This window comes from Drosophila tropicalis, unplaced genomic scaffold, assembly GCF_018151085.1.
Source record: "Drosophila tropicalis isolate 14030-0801.00 unplaced genomic scaffold, ASM1815108v1 contig_979, whole genome shotgun sequence".
In the NCBI taxonomy this organism is placed as follows: Eukaryota; Metazoa; Arthropoda; class Insecta; order Diptera; family Drosophilidae; genus Drosophila; species Drosophila tropicalis.
In genome coordinates, this window is record NW_027173482.1 from 1,451,468 (window position 1) to 1,463,971 (window position 12,504).

The window sequence follows — 12,504 nt, forward strand, 5'->3', positions numbered from 1 at the left end:
CAGCGGACGTATTACATGGCGACCGTGACAGGACCGGCACTAATTTACAAAAGTGACCGGAGGGCAAAACGGACCTTATATATAAACTGCAACAACGACCGCTGGAGGTGCTCAAGGAAAGATATTAAGCAGACTATTAATAACGTGTGGTAGGCAATCCGCCCACTACACTAACGGTGGAGCATCGTCGATTCATGAGAATGAATGGAAAAAATATATATAAACAACAGTAAGTACAGTGATGGGAAAAAAATCCGGTGTGGCAAAGAAATTAAAAGCCAGAAAGGCTGAAATTTTGAGGCTATTAAACAGCCCAAATATAGTTAGTTGGAATACCTCGGTGAGATTACACGCCGAGGTAGAATTCATAAAAAGCCAATTGGGCGAAAGGAAAAATAAAGCCACAACCGAAGTCCCATACTCTACATTACACAACGTGGCAAAGACAAAACTAAAAATAACGCCACAACCTGAGAATGAAGTACCAAGTTCAAAAATAGTCTGCCCAAACGACTGCGAGGGACCACTATATTTGCCGAATTGCAAGTATACCTGTAGCCACTGCTACGCGACCCGAAAAGAAAAACCTGGTGCGATGACCGGCACCGGTACCGCCTGAGCCCATAGGCCCAGGACAACAACAGCAGATCAACAGCGAGAGGGGCAAACCGCCACTTTCGCCTGCGAAGGAGCGTCAGTGCAGCCAACCGGCGACGACCAGCTGACGCAGAGGATAATACAAGGCATACAATAAAAGACATTGAGACAATCAACACCTTTACGGATAATAATCAGCAGCTGAGATTGAACGTGAACCGAGATTGAAGTGAACCGATAGCGCTACAAAGAGCGCCCAACAAAAATTAAAAATGCGCTGCGTCGCACAATTTTTTTTAATGCACTGCGATGCATATTTTTTTTTATATAAATTATAAAACAAACTATGTACAATTGTGCGGCATTAAAGCTGTCCAATTAGAGTGTGGCCTGAAAACCACACGCAAAACTAGGCAGGGATATATGTAAAAAAAAAAAAAAAGAGGAAAATTAAACAAAAACAAAAAAAAAAAGATGCACAAAATATAAAAAAAAAACTATCTCTAAATAAAGCAGGAACAAAAGAATTTCAAAATAATTAAGAAAAGAAATAAAAAAAAAAAAAAAAACAATTTTAAAATTTGAATGTTTGATAATAGAATAAGCAAGTTTGATGACATATTAAATGAACCCAATATGGGGTTAATAGATACCAAGACAGTGGACTCCACTGCTAACGTCATTAATAAAATAGAGTCATCGAATGTAGATTTAAAGCCAACAAATGCACTTTTATTAGTAATTGTAATAATAATGAGCGCATATGTGTTATATTAAGCATACAAACTACACAATAAATGTGTAACAAAAATAGCCTTAAGTCATGCTAATGATCTTGATAAGATCTAAATAACATATGCAACAATTGTAATAAAAGTGCATTTAAAAAAAAATTATTATCAAAAGAACAAATATATATATCAATTTCCAAAAAAAAAAAAAAAATTTAAGCTGAATGAAATATATATCAATTGATTAAGATGAGTAAAATAGATGATTATTTTAGGAAGATAGTAGATAGGTATCCCAGAATAGTTTCACACTTAATTGAGGTTTTTAGAAGCGAGCAAAGTAATTCTTCCCAACGCTCGATTTGTTTAATACAGATTAGGTTAGCTTACCTAGATATAACAGAAGAAGAACTCCCAGTAAGAGGTTGCACTTGGGTACAGATAAGTTTCATCCTCACAGTACCATATGTGTGCTGTTACTCAAATGCCACAGGCACATTTCGCTTCTACCTGATGGATGAAGCTCAACAATAATAAGTTGTTGCGAGAATAAAGCAAAAATCAAGAAAAACATAAGAGTAGAGCAAATGGCCTAGATATAATATACAAATGGATCGAGTAGAACTTAAATATTTGAACAAAAATGTTCCATTCTTAGATTTCCTCTTCAACAGAGGTGAAACCAATCCAAAATATAAGGAAATTAAAGACTGGATTGTGAATAACAGAAAATTCAAATCAAGGATAGCCCACTTGATTGAAAGATCCATAGTAGAAGCATATAATCGCCTAAAGCGAAAAAATAGAATTTTACCCAACTGGGTACATAAACTGTTTGAAGAACGTATAGAGACAATCGATCTCTCACGAAGTTAAAAAAAAAAGAGAGTAAATTTTTTTCTATTAGCAAAATATGATTACTTGGGATGATATAATAAGAGAAGCTAGAATACATGCACAAGAATTAAATAAATCTTGTAAATGCCTCTCGCAGAATAGGGAAACATCCCAAAGTACAAAAGAAAAACACTTGAAAATAATAATAGAGAGTTTAATAAAAATCAGAGCAGTGTTAAAAGAACACTACAGTAAACTAAGTGCGGGACGAAAAACAGCCGCAGATGCATTCTATGAAAAGGCAAAGTCCGTATTGAAAAGATACAATATTGGATATAAACAAACAATTGATTTGGAAATGGCTGATGAAGAAATAGGTCAAGAGGAACTATCAGTGAGCTCTGATCAATCAATAATAAGTCATAAAAAACCAGCCATTCCAAAAGAGAGCACAATGAAACAAACGAGGGTAGAATTCATAAATACAGCCACCAAGCTGATACCATACTTCGATGGTGATATTAAAAGTCTACCAGTCTTGACACCATAAAAGAACCGCACGAAGCGGTAGCCATCCAACTAATAAAATCAAAATTAAAAGGTCAAGCGGCTAGCAGCCTAAGCTCAGAAAAAACGATTAATGAAGTAATACAAAGACTATCAACAATCTTCAAGGGTGACTCAGTAGACCTTTTAACTGCAAAAATTAAAAATCTGCAGAGAAATCCCAATAACTGTGTTTCATACATAAACGAAATTACTGAGTTGACTGACGCCCTTAAAAGCGCATATATGTCCGATGGTCTTCCAAGTGGGGAAGCAGTAAAATATACTACCAAAGTGGCAGTAAATGCCATGGTAGGTCACATCAAAAGTTCAAGAGTCCAATTATTAATGGAATCAGGACACTTTCAATCAGCTAAAGAAGCAATCACTAGATTTACCACTCTTTCAGTAGAGTCGGGAACCACAGATAGCTTCCAAAATAAGGCCATCTATTATGCTCAAAGAAACCGTGGTAATTATAATAACAAATATAATTATCGCGGTAGAGGCAATGGTCGTGGTTATTATAATAACTATAATAATAACAATAACGGCCAAAATTCCCAGAAAAACAGGAATAATAACAACAGAGGTTACAACAAGAATAATAGAGGTAATCGAGGAAATAACCGACAAAACGGTTATACCAATAATAATGTTATGGTAGCACAGAATGATTCGGGAAACTCCCAGGCACCTTTAGATACTCAGCAGTAAAGAGTAATAAGATTCACGCCATCAGTTTAAATCAAAATACGTTTGTTACCTTCACGAATGTGGCAACGGGAAAAAAGTTAGTATTCTTAATAGACACAGGAGCGGAAATATCTATTGTAAAAGGAAATTCCGATAATCTTCAAAATATTCAAACCAATAAAATTATAAACATACAGGGAATCAGTCAAGAAGTAACTAAATCCATAGGGTTTACTTCTGTTAAAATCCAATTTTCAAAATATATAATCCCACACGACTTTCACGTCGTAAATAACCAATTCGCTATTCCATGTGATGAAATACTAGGAATCGATTTCATAAGGAAATACAACTGTCAATTAGATTTTAATCCGTCCGAAGACTGGTTAATAATTAGACCAAACAACCTACAAAATCCAATATATGTACCAATATCGTACAGTTCTGGTAACAATTCAATAGTATTGCCAGCAAGATCCCAAGTTGTCCGAAAAATCGAAATAAGTTCACAAGAAGACAGTGTATTGATCCCAAATCAGGAAATTCATAATGGTGTTTATTTAGCAAATACCATAACTAACCCCCAAAACGCAGTCATACGATTGCTAAACACTACAAACATAGACCAAATAGTAAACATATCAAGTTTGAAATATGAACCGCTTTCCGGCTACGAAATAATAGAAACAAATAAAGAACAGCGTGAAAACGCAGTACTAACTACGTTATCAAATAACTTTCCCCCTCAGTTTCACAGCCAACTTACGAAGTTGTGCAAGAAATATAGTGATGTATTCGGACTAGAAACCGAACCAATAACAACAAATAACTTTTATAAACAAAAATTAAGACTGGTGGACGATGAACCAATATATATCAAAAATTATAGAAATCCTCATAGTCAGAAAGACGAAATTCAAAAACAAGTCCAAAAACTTATAAAAGACGAAATAGTCGAGCCCTCTGTATCACCTTACAATAGCCCACTTTTATTAGTACCGAAAAAATCATTACCAAATTCCGAAAATAAAAAATGGCGATTAGTAATTGACTATCGTCAAATTAATAAAAAATTGTTGTCCGATAAATTTCCGTTACCTAGAATTGATGACATTTTAGATCAACTAGGTAGAGCAAAGTATTTTTCATGCCTCGACCTAATGTTAGGTTTTCATCAAATTAAACTCGAAGAAAAGTCACGAGACATAACATCCTTTTCCACATGTAATGGCTCATATCGCTTCACGCGATTACCATTCGGTTTGAAAATATCGCCAAATTCGTTCCAGAGAATGATGACTGTAGCATTCACTGGCCTTGAACCTTCGCAAGCTTTCCTTTACATGGATGACTTAATAGTCATAGGTTGTTCCGAAAAACATATGCTCAATAATCTAACAGATGTTTTTGAGAAGTGTAGGCAACACAACCTAAAGTTACATCCTGAAAAATGTTCATTCTTTATGCATGAAGTCACCTTTTTGGGACATAAATGCACAGATAAAGGAATCTTGCCTGATGACACAAAGTATGATGTCATTCAAAATTATCCAGTCCCACATGATGCGGACAGCGCTAGAAGATTCATTGCATTTTGCAATTATTATCGAAGATCTTGGCCAAGCGGGCTTCGCTTGGCAGGCGAGATCAGTCGTTGCAGTTCCTCTTCACCATCCCTCTCTAATGACCCCACTAACATTTCCTTTCACGCTTTCCTTTTCCAGTCCAAGAGGCAACGGATCTTGGTCACGCGGGCTTCGCTTATCAGACAAGATCAGTCGTTGCTACTCCTCTTGGACTCTCCTCCTACCCCTTTCCCTTCCCTTTCCTCCCCTTCATGTGGTCTCACTCTCATATCCTAATACTCATCAAGGTCTCCAGATCAAATAAGTGTTCTGTAGACAGGACTCTGGGACTGAGAACTGTACCCCAGCCAGAGCTTCCTTACAGATGGCGCCCGAGCAGGAACCTTGATGAGTATTATGAGGGAAATGTTAAATTATATATATATACATATGTATGCACATTTATAGATATATATGTATATATATATACATGTATGAGTCCACACAAGAGTGAAAACTTTATACGTATGCATATTCATTAATATATATATACATCGGAGTCAACGCATAAGCAAACATTTTTATATATATATATATATATATATGTATGTTTGTGGTTAGGGTATTTAAAGGTCGCTATAGGTTGTCGATAACATCGAGGAAAAAAAATTGCTTCAATACGGAAGGATAACAACTGGACAAGGACCATCAATAGGACTACTCATCAATACAAGGATTCACAACGGAAGGATCAACAAGGACATAGGACAAGGACATTTACCGCTAAGGTGAACTAAACTTTAAGGATACCTCGGCACCAAAGGAGATTAATGCAAAGGACATCGAAAATTCGGCAGGAAGGACCATTACTTTCCCAAGGATATACTAAACATTAATCGGAGTATATTCTATATTCAAGGATTTTCCCAATTCAAATAAACAAACTGGATCTAATTCTATCAACAGGCAAGATCTTTCTTATATATTCGAACCATTGCAAAGATTTTGTTCAAAATATTTAAACCGTAAACCACCTTGAAAGTTTCCCTAGCGGCGATAATTCTCATTTACGCTCTCTTTTCACCAACCTTTTCGTGTTCTTTGCCTATCTTTTAACAACCTTTCTCACATAATTTGTCCTCATCTTTCTGTCACTTCTCTTCGCGCTATACTTTTTAATCATCTACAGCGAAACCATTGAACATATTCTGGATTTGGATTGGCTGCAACTCATCCCTGACCACATTGGCTAGGAAACGGGGCATAGCTGGCACCTTGTGCAAATAAAACACCTCCACTGGGTCGGGGATGTTTAGTTGTGTATAAAGCTAAGCTACCTTCTTCATTTAAGTACTATCTGTCTTTAGCTTAAGCTTTTTCGTCGACTGCTGTGTTAGTTGACGTTAATAAATAAATAAATAAACAAATAAATTATAAAATTGGTCAGATGTTTGTAACGCACAGAATGAGACGTTCCCGACCAGACAAAGTATATATTCTTTATCAGCATGAGATCAACTCAGCTGAGTTGATATAGCCTTGTCCGTCGGTGCGTATGCGTTTTACTCAGCCATCTTAAGAGCTATCGCTATAAAATTATTTTTGGGGCCTTTTTATTACTCGGGTGAGATAAAGGCTGAAAATTGAACCGCACCACTATATTATATAGCTCTAGAAGAAACATTTTTATAAAAATTGGAGTATCCCCATGAAGTTTACTACGATGATAGTATTGGATATAAAAACTCTGATTCCAAAATTTCAATCAGATCGGATAAATATAACGCAAGTTACAGTCAATATAAATCGGTTCAATCGCTGCCGGCAGCGCTGCTTGCTGCCTACTACGTCATCATCAAATCAACAGAGCACATGCATACACACACAGACGCAACGGTAAAAAAACTGTATGGGTATGCATGCGTTGCTTCGCTTAGGGAATGAGGGAAGAAGAAGAACAAATTCCGCATAGCCGAATTTAACTTCTTTGATATTTTCTTTCTATATTTTTGCATATTTTTTTTGCAACGAGGTTAGCGGTTTTGCTATTATTGCATAATCACGTATGAACTTTCTATAGTAGCCTGTATGTCCTAAAAATGCCTGAACACCTCTGATATTTGTTGGCAACTTGACATTTTTTACTGCCTTGACTTTGGCTTTACCTGGACATACTACCCCATCTTCTATTTCGTAACACAGAAAATTGATTCTTCTTTTTAGAAACTGGCATTTCGACCATTTAATCTGCAAACCATATTGTCGAGCTTCTTCCAAAATAGTCTTAACATTATCCAAACATTTTTCCGCTGTAGATCCAAATAGCACAATATCATCAACATACATTTTCTTAACTCCTGAATTTATCAACTTCTGGAAAATGAATTAAATGAATCTTACAAAAATTGCTGGGGAATCACAAAACCCAAAAGGCGCTTTATTAAATTCAAAAGGCCCTCTTTCTTTTTTGCTTCCCACGTCTGAGTTGGACTGACCAACAATGCCTTGATTTAGCCACTCTTCTACTTGGTCTTTTACAATTGTCTGTTTATTTGCCGATAGACGACTGGGACTTGCTCTAAATACGATATTATTACAATTTTTCAGTATACTGAACATTATCGGGCAACTTGACGGGTTATCTTTCGGCTTATAGTCCGTAATTAATGCAGCGACTGTATCAGCATATTTTGGTTCTACATCAATTTCATTTACAGGTTTTTCTCATCAGCGTGAAGGCTAAATGTACATCCGTTGGGATCCATCATCACCGTAAACTTTTTGACGAAGTCGTATCCGAAAGTACATCAGCTTCAAATTTGCAGTTTGGATCGATCAGAATGGTTTATTCTGTACTCAATCCATCTACCTTGAACCTCGACTATAATCTCTGTAACAACATTTCCATGGCCAAACAATTTTCGACGTGATTTCGCATCTGATGATCCAGAAAAAGTTCCTCGTCTCATGATAGTTAAGTCTGCGCCAAACGAATAACTTTTTTGCCATCAATGAAAAATTCCATTAATCGGCTGTCTTAATCTGTCTTCCGCAGTATATTTTCTTGATGCTTCCTTTCAGGGCACTCCTTTGATATATGGCGTAAGCCGTTGCACTTAAAGCTTTTAGTCGCTCCACAGTTGAAGCAATGCAGCTGCTTACCTTTATAGTTTGTTTCAGCTTGAACACCTGGCTTCGTATAGACAATCTGGCGACGCACAGTTTGCCTCTCCTCGGATAACGTTGCAAAAATCAGTTTTTTCATGAACACGTTTGGCAAAAATGATATATACAATCGATAGAAAATACTTTAGAGATTATGAATCCACGTATTTGAAGTCGGTTGAGATTCATGGGTGCTAGAGGCGCCCAAAGTTGAGACATTTTTAGTAAATAAATGATAATTTTTACAAAAAATCGCAACTTTAAAACTGAATATTGGGCGAAAGTATGTTCTTTATTAATAGCATGTTTCATAAACGCCTAAGTCTTTGAATGATGGTACATAATCTAAAAGAACAGACTTGATGGAGTAATGTGCTGAGAACAGAGACAAACGACTGAATGTCATAAAAGAACAGTTTGACACTTTTTACGGATGAAGAAGGGTAGTCAATTCTAAAAAGGTTGGTAAGCGGCGAACGACCTTTCATGAAGCCATGCTGACAAGAAGAAATAGTAGAAGGGAAGACGTAATAATTTTTTCAAACAGCTTAGGTATTGCCGAAAGTTTGGCAATGACACGGTAGTTAGAAATATCCGATTTGTTGCCCTTTTTAAAAAGCGGAATAATAAAAGACTCCTTCCAAATATCAGGAAAGCTACAAGTCTCACTCGATATAAAGAATACCCGAGATAAAGGCTTAGATAGGGAAATCAAACACATTTTAAGGATGCAACTAGGTACATTATCAGGCCCGGGAACGAATAAAGACGTCATAGATGACAAGCTAGATATAATACAGTCTTCAGTAATACTAGGAAAAAACATACAATTTAAATGTGGGATTGAAAAGGGATAGGCTGTGGGATCCGAAACAGTAGAAGAATAAGTCGACTGAAATAATTTAGCAAACAGATCTGCAATATCTGAATCATTATTAGCAGTCTGGTCGTTAAGTCTGAAGGTGGAAGGTAGGACATTAGAGCGTCTTTTGGAATTGACAAAGTTGTAAAATCTTTTGGGGTTATTATAAAATTCAGCCTTACAGCGAACGAGATAATTGTTGTAGCATTGAGTATTTAAAAGACAAAATTGAGATTTAGCTATACAATAATTTGCATAGTCAAGTCGCGAACCAGTTTTTTTTAAATCTTTTAAAATATCTCGATTTAATGTTGCGAAGATTAGAGAGCCTACGTGTGAACCAGACTGGCGAGCTGGAGACGGTAGAGACATTCACATAAGGAACGCATTTATCAATTAGAGAATTAAGAGCAGAATAGAAAAACTTCACTGCACAATCTATGTCGCAGCACTCAAATAGAAACGACCAATCAAAAGAGAAAATAAGGCTGTTAAGAAGATTGAAATTTGTTTTACGAAAACATCTACGACGAGAATTTGAAATGTTTTTAAATAAATTAGTAACGGAATTGTAAGAAATAGTAACTTCAATGGTAGGATGATAAGGATCTTCAGGTTTCACTAGTGGCTGTGTTTGCGAAACAGCACTAACAGTGGGATCAGAGACAAAAACAAGATCAAGGATTCTTTTAGAACAGTTAAGGAAAGAATTCAACTGATATAGTGGACATTCAAGTAGGCTATCAAGAAAAACATGTTGAGATGAAGGAATTAAGAAAGATAGATTATCATCAACAAGCCAAGAAATATTAGGCAAGTTAAAATCACCTAAAACTATAAGAACATCACGATCTTTAAGACGACCAAACATAGTTCGTAAAGCATCAGCATGGTGCACGTAGATCATGATATCAGAAGCTGGAGGAATATATGAACAAGAGATATATAGGCTAAAGTTAGAACATGTAACTTCGACGCAAATAAACTCAACACCTAAGGGGAGATCAATCGGCACCACACTTGAAGACAGATTCGAGTTTACAGCAATGAGTACTCCACCGCCACGACGACCAACACGATCAAGCCTATAAGAAATAAAATTATTAAAAAGAATTTCATTATCTAAAACAGAGGAGTTAAGCCAAGTTTCAGAGAAAGCTAATATGTCAGCCGAAAAGGTTTGGATATCACAGAAAAGGTTCGACAGCTTGGTAAGAAGTCCTCTTACATTTTGATAATGAATGCAAAGACTAGACGTTATTAGTTTTTTGAAGCAGAAGATAAAGTAGGAAGGTGGACAGGCAACGGACGAGAGCGCTTATTGGGCGCAAACTCGTGTACAACTAGGCCCTCTGGCCAAAAATTAGGGTCAACCATAGCTGAGAAGTACTCATTTGGTACTGTAATTTTAAAAGAGGAGATTTCGCGAGGCCTAGAAAACTTAAACTTTTGAATTAAAACCTTAGCAGGGCATATATTACCAATGTAAGCTGCCACAGACAACTGAGAAGTATCTGGAGCAAGCCTAGAGATAAATAATTGTTTGCGATGAGGCACTACAGTTTGTGGAGGCGGAGGAGCATTGGGATCCGCAAGAGATTGAGAGCCAGCATGATAATGTGATTGATCAGAGTTCCCGTAAGGGATAGATTGAGGTACACCAGGGCTTGTAATCGGTACTTCAATCTGAAAAGAAGAGCATAAAGAGGGACAAGAAGAGGGTGTAGGCGAAAGTAAAATGGGAGACGATGTAATAGAGAGTGCTGGCGACTGCTTACGAGGCAGCTCAAGGGTACATTACTTGGTCAACTTCTCGGAAGGTGGAACAAACTTGAATTGCGACAATAAATGTACGCTAGAGTCACACTCGTTAGACAGCTGTTTGGCCAGTTTGTTTAAAGAAAGAAACTCATACGGCTAAAATCAAGCTGCTTTCTGGCACAAGATGGGCAAGTCCAGCGCATTAAGCCAAGCTCAGGCTAAGACACAGACAAACCAGAAAATTTGTCGTAGTCGCGGCCATTGAGGCCAGCACATTTTAAGAAAATAAGATTATCGCAGAGCCAACAAGATATTGCTCTATACTGATCATCAAAACGATCAGAATGCTTGCAAGTAGGTAGACAAGAATCCATTGAAAAGCCAAAAGAAAGACAAGGCAAAAAAAAAAAAATATATTTAAGAATATATAGAAAAATTTAAATACTCACCACAAAGATAATTATCGATAAAAAATCAATAATTACAAATAAAACAAAGAGACAGCTAGAGTGCACAGCACAACAGAGTGCAAGAACAGTTATAAGCCGAGATCTGAGAGGCGGCCTTATAAAAGTGATTACGCGGGAGAGAAGCTAAGCACAAACACAAAGCAGAGAGGACAACAAAGCCACTAGCACTGATGGTATGATGGGGGCGATAAGGGGAGCAACTGCAGAAGCAATGACGAAAGGAAAAAATAAAAAATAAATAAATGTACCAAACACTAATCACGAAAAAGGAAAAACTGTTTAAACTGATTAATTTGGCGAATTATGGAAATAAAACACAAGGGTGTCAAGACAACAACACCAGCGAAAGCGTGAACAAACTAAGCACAATAAAAATTGAGAGAAAACAATAAAAATTAATAAAAACTCAGGACCTATGCAAAAAACGGCCGTCACGTCAGAGAGAGAATACCCTCTGCAAGGTTATGACTGTTTTCCACAGATCGTTCCTATGGGAGCTATATGACATAGTCACCCGATCTTTATCAAATTCGGCACAGTCATTAACAGATATATTAAACTAACAAATGTTTAATTTGAAAGTAATCGCGTTAAAATTTCCGAAGTTATTTACAAAAGTCACTGTTTTCGACTGATCGTTTCTATGGGATCTACATGATATAGTCACCCGATCTTGATAAAATTTGACACAGTAGTTTATAGGCGTAATAAACTCTCTAATATTAAGTTTCACAGCACAGAAAATAACGAAGCTATTGAGAAAAGTCACTGTTCGTGACTTTATATACAACCCCTGCAGTATATATGTACAAGCTTACATGCTTTTCAGCTCTGTAGCTCTAACGGTCTAGGAGTTTGCGTTGATCCAGACGGACGGACGGACTGACGGACGGACATGGCTTTTTGATCGTCATGCTGATCAAGAATATATATACTTTGCATGGTCGGAGATGCTTCGTTATATGCGTTCCACACTTCTGACCAAAATTAATATACCCTTTTTGCAAGGGTACAAAAATAAACTTTTATATAAGCAGGTCGATGGATTGGATTTGTTGGCAGTTCCTAAAAGCATGGAAAAGGAGATAAAAAGGAACACTCACAACCTTGGACATATGGGTGTTTAAAAAACAAAGCATGCTATTAAAAAAGATTATTATATTCCGCATTTGGACAAAAAAGTTGGTCAGTTCATTGCAAACTGCGTGCGGGGCATAACACACAATAGAAAGTTGGACAAGCAGATTTTTTGGATTCTATCGATTAAGGAGAAG